This window comes from Columba livia, chromosome 11, assembly GCF_036013475.1.
Source record: "Columba livia isolate bColLiv1 breed racing homer chromosome 11, bColLiv1.pat.W.v2, whole genome shotgun sequence".
Taxonomy (NCBI): Eukaryota; Metazoa; Chordata; class Aves; order Columbiformes; family Columbidae; genus Columba; species Columba livia.
The window spans coordinates 15,170,708-15,182,395 of NC_088612.1; the positions used below are offsets into that span (position 1 = coordinate 15,170,708).

The 11,688-nt window shown below is 39.9% G+C and overlaps 1 protein-coding gene across 6 annotated transcripts in view; it reads right to left on the reverse strand.

The window, feature by feature from the left end:
* THSD4 (thrombospondin type 1 domain containing 4) overlaps positions 1-11,688 on the reverse strand; it is a 310,710-nt gene that overhangs the window by 158,015 nt on the left and 141,007 nt on the right. The gene's annotated exons all lie outside the window — the stretch shown is intronic.

The window sequence follows — 11,688 nt, forward strand, 5'->3', positions numbered from 1 at the left end:
CCTGATCCAACCATGCCGTTCTTGTCACTAAATGCATTGCTGTTATACCAATCATCTGTGTGTAAATGAATGCAAATATAAATATGTATAATGAACTATTTTTTATGTCTATCCAGCTGCTCCTGTACACTCAAATAAGCAGCTCCGTAAATGACTGAACATCCTGCAGCCCAGATTGCCACCGACCCAAGCACACGTTCCCATCTCTGCTCCTGAGAGGCTGGTGCTGCACATGACAGCTTTGGACCTGAAAGCAAGCATCTGCTTTCATACTCTGTGTACAGAGGATCCTTAGCACGTGCATGTGTCAATGGGCACAGCAAGAGAGGAGAGTAAATCCCTTTTTTAAGGGTTTCTAACTGAGGACTCTGCTCTGAACACCACCAAGAAATTACCACCTGAGAAGCCACTGCAGAAAGAACAAAATCAGAAACAAGCAGCAGCTAAAAGTCAGCCCCATACTGACTGTCACTGTCCCTTATGAAATACATGTCAATGTGTTGTGACTGAGCCTTATAGACTTAAGGATTGACTTAAGTGGAAAACAAAACTATTACAGGGTGATGAGTGTTTCTAAAATACTAGAAGAGACTTATACTTATTTAAATATTAATATAGCTATTATTTGGTCTAAAATGTCCTAAGTGTATTTCTGTGGCCTCCTGCCACAGTCATTTAACAGGCAAATAACTTCTTAAACATTCTGTGCTTTTATCTACATACTCAAAGATATTTATTTCCCACATTCTCATAAACATTAGTTAAAAAAATGAATGTTTGTTAGAACAGTGTTTTCACTAGAATGCCAGTGATCTGGAGCTCAGTCAGCTAACTTGAAAGCTGCTCTCCCTCTGCTAGCAGATAAAGTCCCAGATATTCAGTGTTTGGAGATTTGGTTTCACATTACATTTATTTTTAAGACTATTATATAAAAGACTATAATGATCATTGCTGAGACTCAAGATTTCTTAGGAACTTTGTTTCTAATTTTTCTTTAGGTTTTCAAAGTTTTCATGCTTTGATTGCTAGATGTTGACAGTCCTGCAAAAAACTGAAAGTTACCAATGCAGTGGGCTTGGATCTGGGAAAATGTAGCTGGAAGGCACTGGGGAGCCAGTTATTGCTCTCTGATGGAGGGAGCTGGTCCGTACTACCTCTGACCCTGGCACTACCAGCCTCCGTGCTCTTAACAGTCAGACTTCAAAATATCAAAGATTAAGTTCTCTCTTCACCTCCTGCATCTCTCAGCTAGGGGGAAAATTATAGTGTCATTACATGCAGTAAATAGAGCTAGTAAATGCTAGTAAATAGAGCTAGATGCTCTAAACACAACTTCCACCTCTCGTTCCCTGTATTCTCCATAAGAGACAGAAATATCATAGAATGAGCTGATGATGGAGGTTTTGCCATCAGACCCTCAAGTGGTCAGACAACAGGCCATGTCACCTGCAGATAAAGCTGGAGTACCAGAGCAGCTGAGCCTAATGGACTCAGCCCTGGGCACTTGCAGGAATTACTGAAGCAAACTCAGAGCAGTTGTTATCTTTGAGAATTTGGGAGGGTGTGTCAGGTGACAGAAAACTAGAAAGAGACAATTTCTGAGCTGCAAAGTGCAGGCAAGAGGGAACTGAGAAATGCTGAACAAGTCAACTGAGTTTCATTTCCTGGAAAAATTCCGCAAGAATTCAAACCCACTGTTCATAAACACCTGTAAAATAATCAGGGCAGCAGCAGCAACCAGTATGGATTTGTCAAGATAAAAATCTTGTCAAACCCACTTAATTTCCTTCTACAAACAGGCTCTGCGTGTGGGAGAAGTGGTGGCTGCAATTTAGCTTGGCTTTTCTAAGGTGTTAGACACTTCTTCATGCTAGGAAAACACCACTTAGAAGAAGCTGCTATAAGGGATGTGCAAAATTGGTTTGAAAACTATACTCAGTAGTTCACTGGCTGGGTTTTGGGATCTATTGAGTGAGAACTGGCAAGATCTTCCCTAAGTAGAGTTCCAGCTTATGTTTTCATGCATGAAGTACATGATGCAATGGAGATATGATATTCATGGGTAACACCAAGCTGGGAAAGGCAGCAAGAATATTGGAGGGAAGGATTAGAGTTCAAAAAAGATGCTGACAGCCTGGGGAAGGGTCTGAAAGGCAGGATAAAATGTAATGGAGATTGGTGCAATATCCTACATTTATGACAGAATAACCACCTGCACAAACACAAGCTGAGTAATTCATGAGGAAGCACTAATTACACATGGAAACTGGAGCGGTGACAGCAGATCTCATTTAACGTGAGATGTCAAAAGGAGTAAACTTAACAAAAAATAAGCAAGTATCATACAAGGAGGTATAAACCAGAAGGTAGTCCGTGAATCACATCAGTAACTCCAAGATTCAGCCAGCGCGCTACATCCACTTCTGGACACAGGTCCATGTCCATGCGCAGAGCATCCAGAGCAGTGACCAGCGCTCTAGAAAACGCGACCAAAGACAGAAGACTCAAATCATGGTGCTGTTTTGAAAAACGGAAGGGATGACAGTCTCTAAGTGGAGACAAAGTACAGAAGGGAATAAAAGTATTCCTATGTGCACTGTGAACAGGACAGGAGGTAATGGGCCAGAGTCGGAGCATGGAAGATTTATATTATACTTCACAGAAAAATCTCCACTGGAAGGAATAATTAAGCACCATTTACCTCTGGAGACTGCAGAATCTCCACCACTGGAGACTGGCACTGGGACAAACTGAATGAAGTCCCTGTGCTCTTTGAAAGGGTTCAGTTCCCTAACCTAGGATCCCCAGAGCACACAAGCCTTCCTATGTTTATTGATTGACTTCTTCTTTCTTCTGTAATGCCTAGCTATAATACTATAATAGGTACAGCAGTAGCTTGCATTCAAAATATTTCTGCTGTCATACAGTCAACTTTGAGATGCTGCTGTTTACCATCAAGGAAATCATTACCATTAATACAAACAGTTTGCAGCAGTTTCTGCACAGTAAACTTCACACTGTGGATTCTCCCCAAAGAAATGTAAATATTCGAGTGCAGTCCTAGATACACATATGTTCAGAGTTCACAATGAAAAAGGAGGAAGATTTTCTTGCACCTGGCTGGACTCCGTCCCAGAGAATTGCACCAAGGAGTATTAGCCCTTAATTGTAAAATTATTTCTCAAAGGTCAGGTTTTTTCTCTGGAAGGCAGTAAATTGTGAAATTTCAGGGTCTTGCAAATCTTACCTCTAGCTCTGGACTGCAGCAAGCATCATTAAAAGACATAGCTTTCTGTCACCAAAATTGTACATGGAAAGCATTTTCAGCTTGATCAGTGTACAGCTGTGAATCTATCAGAGTAGCAGCGATGTAAGTACGAGTGCTTAAAAATCTTTATGGAAATATTATCACCATTATGCCAAAAATAACCTATACAGTAACTACTGCATCAAATGCCTCGATAACATCAAACACATATGTTTGGGTTTCAGGCTGTTGATTTAAAAGCTGCTGTTCATAATTTTCTTACTTTATAAGAAAATTACTCTTAAATAATTAAATATGCTGCAACTACTTTAAAGCATCTTACATACTCTGAAACACCTTAGTTTCTATCAGCCTTAGAATCGGCCCTTCAGCCATCCCAGTGTAAATGTCTTAATAGGATGCTGGAGGTCAAACCATGAATCTCTAACAACGAAAATATCAGGACGATAACCTGGTAGGTAAGTACATCCCTCAAAACTAGAAAAATCCTTCTCTTGAATGGTAACATAATCATTACCATCATAAAGCAGCAACACAGAGCTTGTTAGTTTAAAGCTTCATTTTTTAATTTCCCCACCACAGTAGCCAACAGTTGCCTGTGTGTGAAAGCATCAGAACCATTTCAAAGATCTGAAACAATGAAGTTTCTCACTTTTGTGAAATGTAATTTTAAGGCGTTAAAGCCAGAATTTATAATCACCTTACAATGAATGTGTGAGGCACACCAGCCTACTGCTTTTTGTCCATGCAGCCAGGCTACTAGACACCAACCAATACAGAATTTTAGTGGAGACGTGGGACATTGCAAAAATGTTTCCAAACCGGCAAGAAAGCTAAGTTAATAAACCGTGTCCAGCCTAGTTACATTCATTCTTCCCAAAGCAATTAGGGGGGAGAGGAAATGAATGTTTATATGTGCAAGTCGTTTTTAAATGTATCAATTAATGCTTGTTAACATAGCATAGAAAGAGGGACACACATTAATACAGCTCCCTTACAATTCGCTAAAGCTGTTGAGCCGCTACCTCAAGTTGGAGTTGATGCAACATAGTAATGCAGCAATCCTTTCAAGTTTGGCAGTAAGACTACAGCCAAATATGTTAGCTATTCACAAATATTATCCAAAAACTGAGGGCAAGCACAGTTTGTGATTTAGGGTTCACCTGGTACAGACCTACGGATGAAGAAACTGTGTTGAAATAGCCAAGGTAGCTTTACTAACTGTAAAGAATCTGAAGGGGGATGAAGGGAAAACTTCAGCAAAGCACTATTGTGAAAAATAATGAATCACACTCTCAGACTTTAAATATAAATTACCCCTCTTTTAGCCAAAAAGCAGCTGTACAAAGGCTGATGTTAACCATTATCCATTTTCCATTGAAACCGTTCTGTACTGACTGGAGCACTTTACATATACATACAAGCTTTCAGCAGCTCGCCCTCCCCCTTCTGAATTACTGCCTGCTCTCTGGTGAAAATAAGCTGGTTAAGTCCTCTAAGCAGCCTACTCAGTGTGACGCCCAACCCATAGTGAGTAATCAAGGATTTGGGGAAAAAAATCCACTGCTTCTCTTAACAAGAAACACAAGAGGGTTTTGCACTGTTATTCAATATCCAGACTAATAAAAGCAATTAAATATCCCTCCTGACTCAATATTCTCTTAGGCATTCTCCTAAATTCTAAAATATTCTTCAAACAGGAGCACAGACATGAATTGGCACTACCCGATCATTGCAAGGGAACAGCAAAATTGTATCTAGGGCCGTGACTGCTTCTTCAAAGGAAAACAGAGAAAAGACAAAGAGAAAACACACCATCTCTCAAGTTGCATTAGCTGCTTTTCCCCTGGAATTAATAATTACTGCACAAGAGTTATTGCCAAGCAAATGACCTATTCAGATAGATTCTGAGAAGGAGATTACTGATGAAATAAATATTTGGAATTTTGCAGCTCTCTAAAAGACCAGTGAGCTTCAGTTACAATATACCCGTGGATACTGACCCTACCAAGTATTTGTGCTAGATAAACCTCACATATGCTAACACTCAGCTATTCCAAAACTTATTGTCTGTATCTTGACCAGCTTATACACAACACATATGTATAGCAAAATCATATATTAAATTAATAGCATACTCTTGAGAACTCCAGTGAAGACACAATATAATTCAAAACATATGGAGGTATTTTCCTTGACTATGGGCTATACTAAATAGGAAGACGTATTAGTTACAAGTGGGAACTGCTGCAGACATGTATCTGCCACAGACATACTGCATGATATTTAGCATTAGAGCATTTACGGTGTACATGAGGGCCTGATCCAGACACTTGCACTGCCATGGCAGGCACAGATGCATCAGGAAAATTGTTGTGGTTCCTTCATTACTAAAGACAGCCCTTATCCTGACTCAAACACCTTCCAAGCTTTATGTTATGCCACTAAGTAAATGCCGTAGAGTAGCATGGCTTGTTATATGGGATGGAGAAAGAGTCACAGCCAGCCCTGGTGCTCTAGCTGGCATTTCTTACACCAGGCCAGGTCTCTACCCGTGAGGTTTGGCTGGATTTCAGTTTCTGTACGCTACTTGTACAGCACAGAAGACTCATACCTAGGCTGTCTCTCCAATTCCAAAAATAAATACACGATATAGTAACAAGCTAATTCACAGCAATTGTGATCAATTGTGTCAGTTTTGATAGAAATTATAAGAATGCAGTTGGAAGGGCCTACAGACAGACTCATCCATATAAACTCAAAAAAAAAGTAGAACTGGTAGAAGATTAGATGCAAATGTGTAGATATTTAACTGCATTTTACAATACATATAGTCATTTAAACTGCTTTATCTTCTAAATATTTTCCACCTCTCTTGAACCTCCAGTCTGCATGTGTTTGGTCAGGTTTTTTTTTTACTGATGCTAGATGTCCGTTTCCATTTGCAAACCTCTCCTTAAGTACAAGGCCATGACTCCAGTCTGCAACGGGCAGCAAATACACAGGCACAGAACGTTCCCACAGAATCTCTTTAACTTTGGCTCCAAGTCCTTCAGAAGACAATAATGATGGCTCATGGGAATGAGATGTGAATGAAATGTATTTCAACTGAGCTAAGCATGTTAGAAGATAATTGGAGTCAGAAAATCATTATTGATCTAATCTTTTATTTCCATTGAAAGACAATCATTTCTATTTTGGTGGTGGTTGGTAGACGGAGCACTGATGTTACTGACGTGTGGCTTGGCACAATGTAGTAGTACTAGAAATAGGAAGAAGGAGCCTGCTGATATTATATCTGATGCAATATGCTTAATTTAGTATCAACTAGCTAACAGTGAAGGTGAGAAATTAACAATATTTTTCTTTTGTATTTACACTGAAATCAATTGTGATGGTTTCAGCGTAATTTCCAAAACACAACTCCTCCTCATCGGTATTTCAACCAAAAACTAATTTTTAGTTGTAACAGTTAAATTAATAATGACAATTATTTTCTCGTTTAATGGCATCAAGAATGATGGATAATAATAGAATAAATAGCATTTTAGGAAGGATGGTTCATATTAGATCCTGCCATAGCCAAGAGTTGTTTATTGCATTGGACAAAATACTCACCAGCCATGTTCTATGAATTTCAAACTACAAAATCAGGATAAAGCTTCCCTTCTCACAGAAGTACTCCCATAATTACTGGGATGATCACATAGTTCTGTGACGAGAGCCCCACGAGCATCCAGATGGGTTGAGTCTCCTGCTCCCCAACATTGTGTAGCATCGTATCTGACAGATATCACTGTGATCAAAGCAGATTTCTGTTCAGAGTGAAACAGCATTCAGACTGAGAAAGCATGACGAAATTGGAATCTGGGTCTTCAAAACAGGTGTAGCTTTTAAAAGCAAGAATACCTGAGAAGGAGCACGGCACACAAACCCTCACCTTCATGCAGCACACACAGCATCAATTCTGTCTGCAGCTGTTTTAGGCAGGAAAAACCAACCCCATAGTTTGGATATTATTGCAAGTATAATCTGACCTCATTTTAAGCTGGATTTTATCCAGTGTTCCTGCAATACCCCAAGGAGACTTGATCCACTGATGACTTCTAGACTGATTTTCATAGAACAGATCCAACATTCTTCAAATATCTTCTTTAATTTCCCAGTGACTAAAGTTCACAGTTTCCATCAAGATAATGTTTTATTCTAGTAAAGAAAACCAAAGCTTTTCATTTAGTAAGTCCACCTTCTTCCTGCATATGCTGCATCTTCATTCTGTTCCCAGCTCCCACACCAAATAAAACCAGAGCTTGAGTCACAGAAGGGCCAAAGGTGTCGATCCAGCTAACCGTAAGAACTTTCCTCCTTGCCAAATGCACATTTATGCAGCAAAAGCTGTTGTCCCCAGACAATAGGACCTTTGACATTTTAAAGTTAAACTTTCCAATTTCGCTATTATCACTTGAAAAAAAGTTTAAATTTTTTCTTTAAAATGAGGATGCTGCAAACATGCTTGAGAAATGACTGAAAACCTTTTCTATATAACTACCACTGATTTTAACAGGACCTACTCAAACTCCATTGTGGTTGACATTCTCCTCACCAAGTTCACATATACACATGAAAACAAACATGCTGGTTTTGACTTATTCAGATTCATACACAAAGTATTTAAATATTGCTTTGGTGAACCAGTAACTAGCGAACCTGTACAATACCCGAAAGAATTTGGTTATTTCTTCCTGGTTCATTTTGCTCACACTTTCCCTGTGCTCCCACTCTGGAATGGGAACCCAGCCCCCGTGCATATCCCCCTTGCACTGCCAAAGACCACGCATTGCTAAGACACTTCATCCAGCCACCACCCTCAATAAAGAAGTCCCTTGGTTATGCTGCAAAGATCTGATTTAAACCCTCATGCTTCCTCTACAGATCTGATGCAAAGGAGAACGCAGTCAGGCATGCCATCTCATTCTGTGCACAACAGGCAAGGAGAAGACAGAGCACGGGTCACTCACCCCACCCCAGTCCCCAAGGTGAGTAGCGGTAGCCAAAGGAACGCTGTAATTCCAGTTTCTGCCAGTCCGGACACTAAATAAATAAATAAGTGAATGCTGCAGAGTGATCTTATTGAAAACCCTCCAAATTTCAGTGCAGCAACAATCTCTTAATATTCTTTGAACACAAACCAGAGATTGAATGTTCTGCAATAAAATTTCTGACAGTGACGCTAACAAAAATATTCAATTTCAGCAATATGCTGACTTTTCAAAAACAGACATCTGTTTATATTTAGGTTCTTCATGTGACTATATTGAATAACAATGAAAGGATGAGAGCACTCCTTCCCCCAAATCCCTCCAAAAACGGTGGGTGTCTACCAAGCTGATTAAATTGAGACATGGCAGTGAAGGAAATCAAATCATGCATTCCTTGTTCAGGGGAAACTCTGTAGTTAAAGGGAAGAGTCTGAAGTTCAAGTAATTGAAATCATTTGATATGAGTAAGGATTGCTGGAGTGGGCACAGGATCTGTGAGGGATCATCCACTGCCCTTCAGTGTCTCTCCATCCTTATCTTCTGAAACCTCCCTGGTCCCGGGGTTTCATCAGCTACATTGTGTTGTGCCATGGCTTTGAAATGTGTGAAAGCAGAGGCTTGCTAGAGTTGAGAAAGTCTGGGTTCACATGTGAACCACATAAAATTTAAACCACAGGGACGAAAACGCTGTGCTCTGCTCTACTCTGCTGTGCTCTGCTCTACTCTGCTCAGCCCGGGAAGCAATATCAGATCACAGGGGTGGCTGTCTCTCAAATCTCTGCCCTTAGTGCCACCACAGTCCCAGCACTGGAGGCACAGCAAAACCCGCCAAGCAGAGCAGCTTGCGACACCTGCCAATACCACCTGTCTTCTGTAGGTGATTTCTGGTTTACTGTTTGCACTTCAGACCAGGCTGCTTTCAGTGAACCCACACCAAAGATAGCGACAGTTTTCTAGTAGGATTTCTGCACTCCAGCCATGAGTACCAGCCAACCACCTTGCCAACCACCTGAGTTCCTTGCCAACCACCTGAACATTCACAGCTGGCAAAGAAAACTTGCAAGCCTCAACCTTGGCATGTCGGGTTACACTGCTGTAACCCATCTCAGGGGGTGACTGAATATTTTTGTTCTAATGGGAAATTTTAAAGAGCATTTGATGTCATTAGGAACAGAGACAGCCAGTTTCCCAGCACAGTTTCAGGTCACATCCAGGATGCTACTGCAAAGAGTGCTTGAACTCGGAAATGAGGAGACGTAGACAGACACAAGGCATTAGGTCTGCCTGGGAACAAATGAAAAGTGTAAACATCGCCTGTTGTTCCCATTAAGAAATTGGTATTGGCTTATTTATAGCTACTGATCTCCTGGTTCTCACACTTATTTTTGTGGAGATAAACACTGTTGGCAAATTTTCATAATAATATAAATATAATATACATTAAAAATGTATGTTTTCACAATTATCAATAAAACAATTATTGACAACAAACTAAATTAATACTGACAATTTAGTCTGCATTACTCAAATAAATTACTTCTAGAAATAACTAAGATTTTTACGCACTTGAAATGTCAGGAAATGGAGAAAACCACAGTGAGATCAGACTTTTTGTTGTGTTATGCAGGTATAAACCTGAACTATTTACACTGAAGATCTGAAGTGTTTGAGCAAAGGTTAAAAAGCTGGTTCCACAATTTCAAAGCAAGAGATGTGAATAAAACAGATTACAGTTCATAATCCACCCTGTATATTAAATACATGTCAGAGGGTAAAAAGGAACCAATGATGACACAAAACTGTAGGTGCTTTTACTATATTTTTTATGTATTACTTTCCTAGATTACCATTTGAACAAGTTATACATAAACTCTACAGAAATCTGGTCACTCAGTATTCCTCTTTAAAGCCATATTTTCTTACAGAAGTGAAAGGCAAATGCAACTCATTTCCTTCGTTATAAATATCTAGGAATATACATTTCCAGCAAACCTGCTAATGCTCACTAATATCATGCTTTCAAAAAAAAGAGCTAGATTCCATTGTACTGCCACTTAGGTAATACATTGATCCTTCCGTTGTGTGATCTAGCATCTGCTTGAACTTTTAGGCTGAATGTTTAAACTGGGTTAGGTGAGAAGCACAGATTTACTTCAGAGATTATTTTGAAATAGTCTCTTGTTAGTTAAGCCTTAGTTTTTGCACCTTATGCTGCTCGCAAGGATGTTGTTACCTGATTCTTGTTAGTAGTAAAGTCACCTTCAGAGGTTTCTGTCATATCGCCAGCTTCTCCCCTGTCACTTGTGGGAATAAGTTTCAGGAGACAGGGTCATCTTAGTTTGGTTGCACTGCCAAATCCAATGACCTGTGTGGTCACACTGCATTGGAGAAGAATGGGTAAGAAACTTTACAACACCCAAAGACTGGGATTTTTCCTGGCTATTTAATGTGGAGTCAAATGGTCCTTCAGAAAGCAAATGATGCAACTACCTGAGGAAAACATCTTCTATAAAAATACAGAAAACTTCAGCCACCAGCCGTTAAATATCAGGCAAATACAAAACAACGAAAGAAGGTAACATTACTTCAGGATGGTGGTTGTAATGTTCATCTCTTCCCTCAGCCTCAGAAAGGTAATTTTAAGTTTAAAACATTAGCAACAGTGCCATTGGTTCTGATGATCAGTGTTGACGGATTTGATATTGGGTGGAGCCTGCCTACCTTCTCAGATTTCAATTTTGGATCCTGTATACTGTGGGACTGCGTCCCCTCCCGATGGTAAGCTGAGGTGGCCACACTTAGCCAGTGCGTAACCACAGGAAAAGCCATAAAACAAGAAAATGAGATGGCAGTAAGGCTCATTCAGTTGTTGCTGGTTCCCCCTCTGAAATGCCAACTGAGACTTTGAAGGCAAATCAGAAGAGGGTACTCCACTTTTCACATGTCAGCTACCAATAAGGAGGATCAGACAATGACATTTTTATGCAGGTCAGGACTCCTATTACTGCATGCACTAAAGTTCAGAAAGTCTGCAGATCAAAAAAGTATCTCCAGTTTGGGAGTTCCGGGTTTTTAGGCTAACCTGTAGACCTCACATTTGGCTACTGGGAGCAGTCAACATAAAATCCTAAAGTAATCAGCACTCTGATTTATTTGCTGCTTTATTTTTAGAGTTTGATTCTACAAATGTATTTATACATGCTTAGTTCTAGAACATTAACAGTCCCTCATTTCCTTGGAATATTTATCTGACTAAAGTAAAGTACAGAGGAGGGTAATAAGAAACATTTACTTTCAGTGGCTCTTGCTTTTGTTGTTGGGATGCCCGCAAACTCAGTTTTCTTCTCTTTCCTCTGTGGTAGATTACCAGAGAAATTGCAG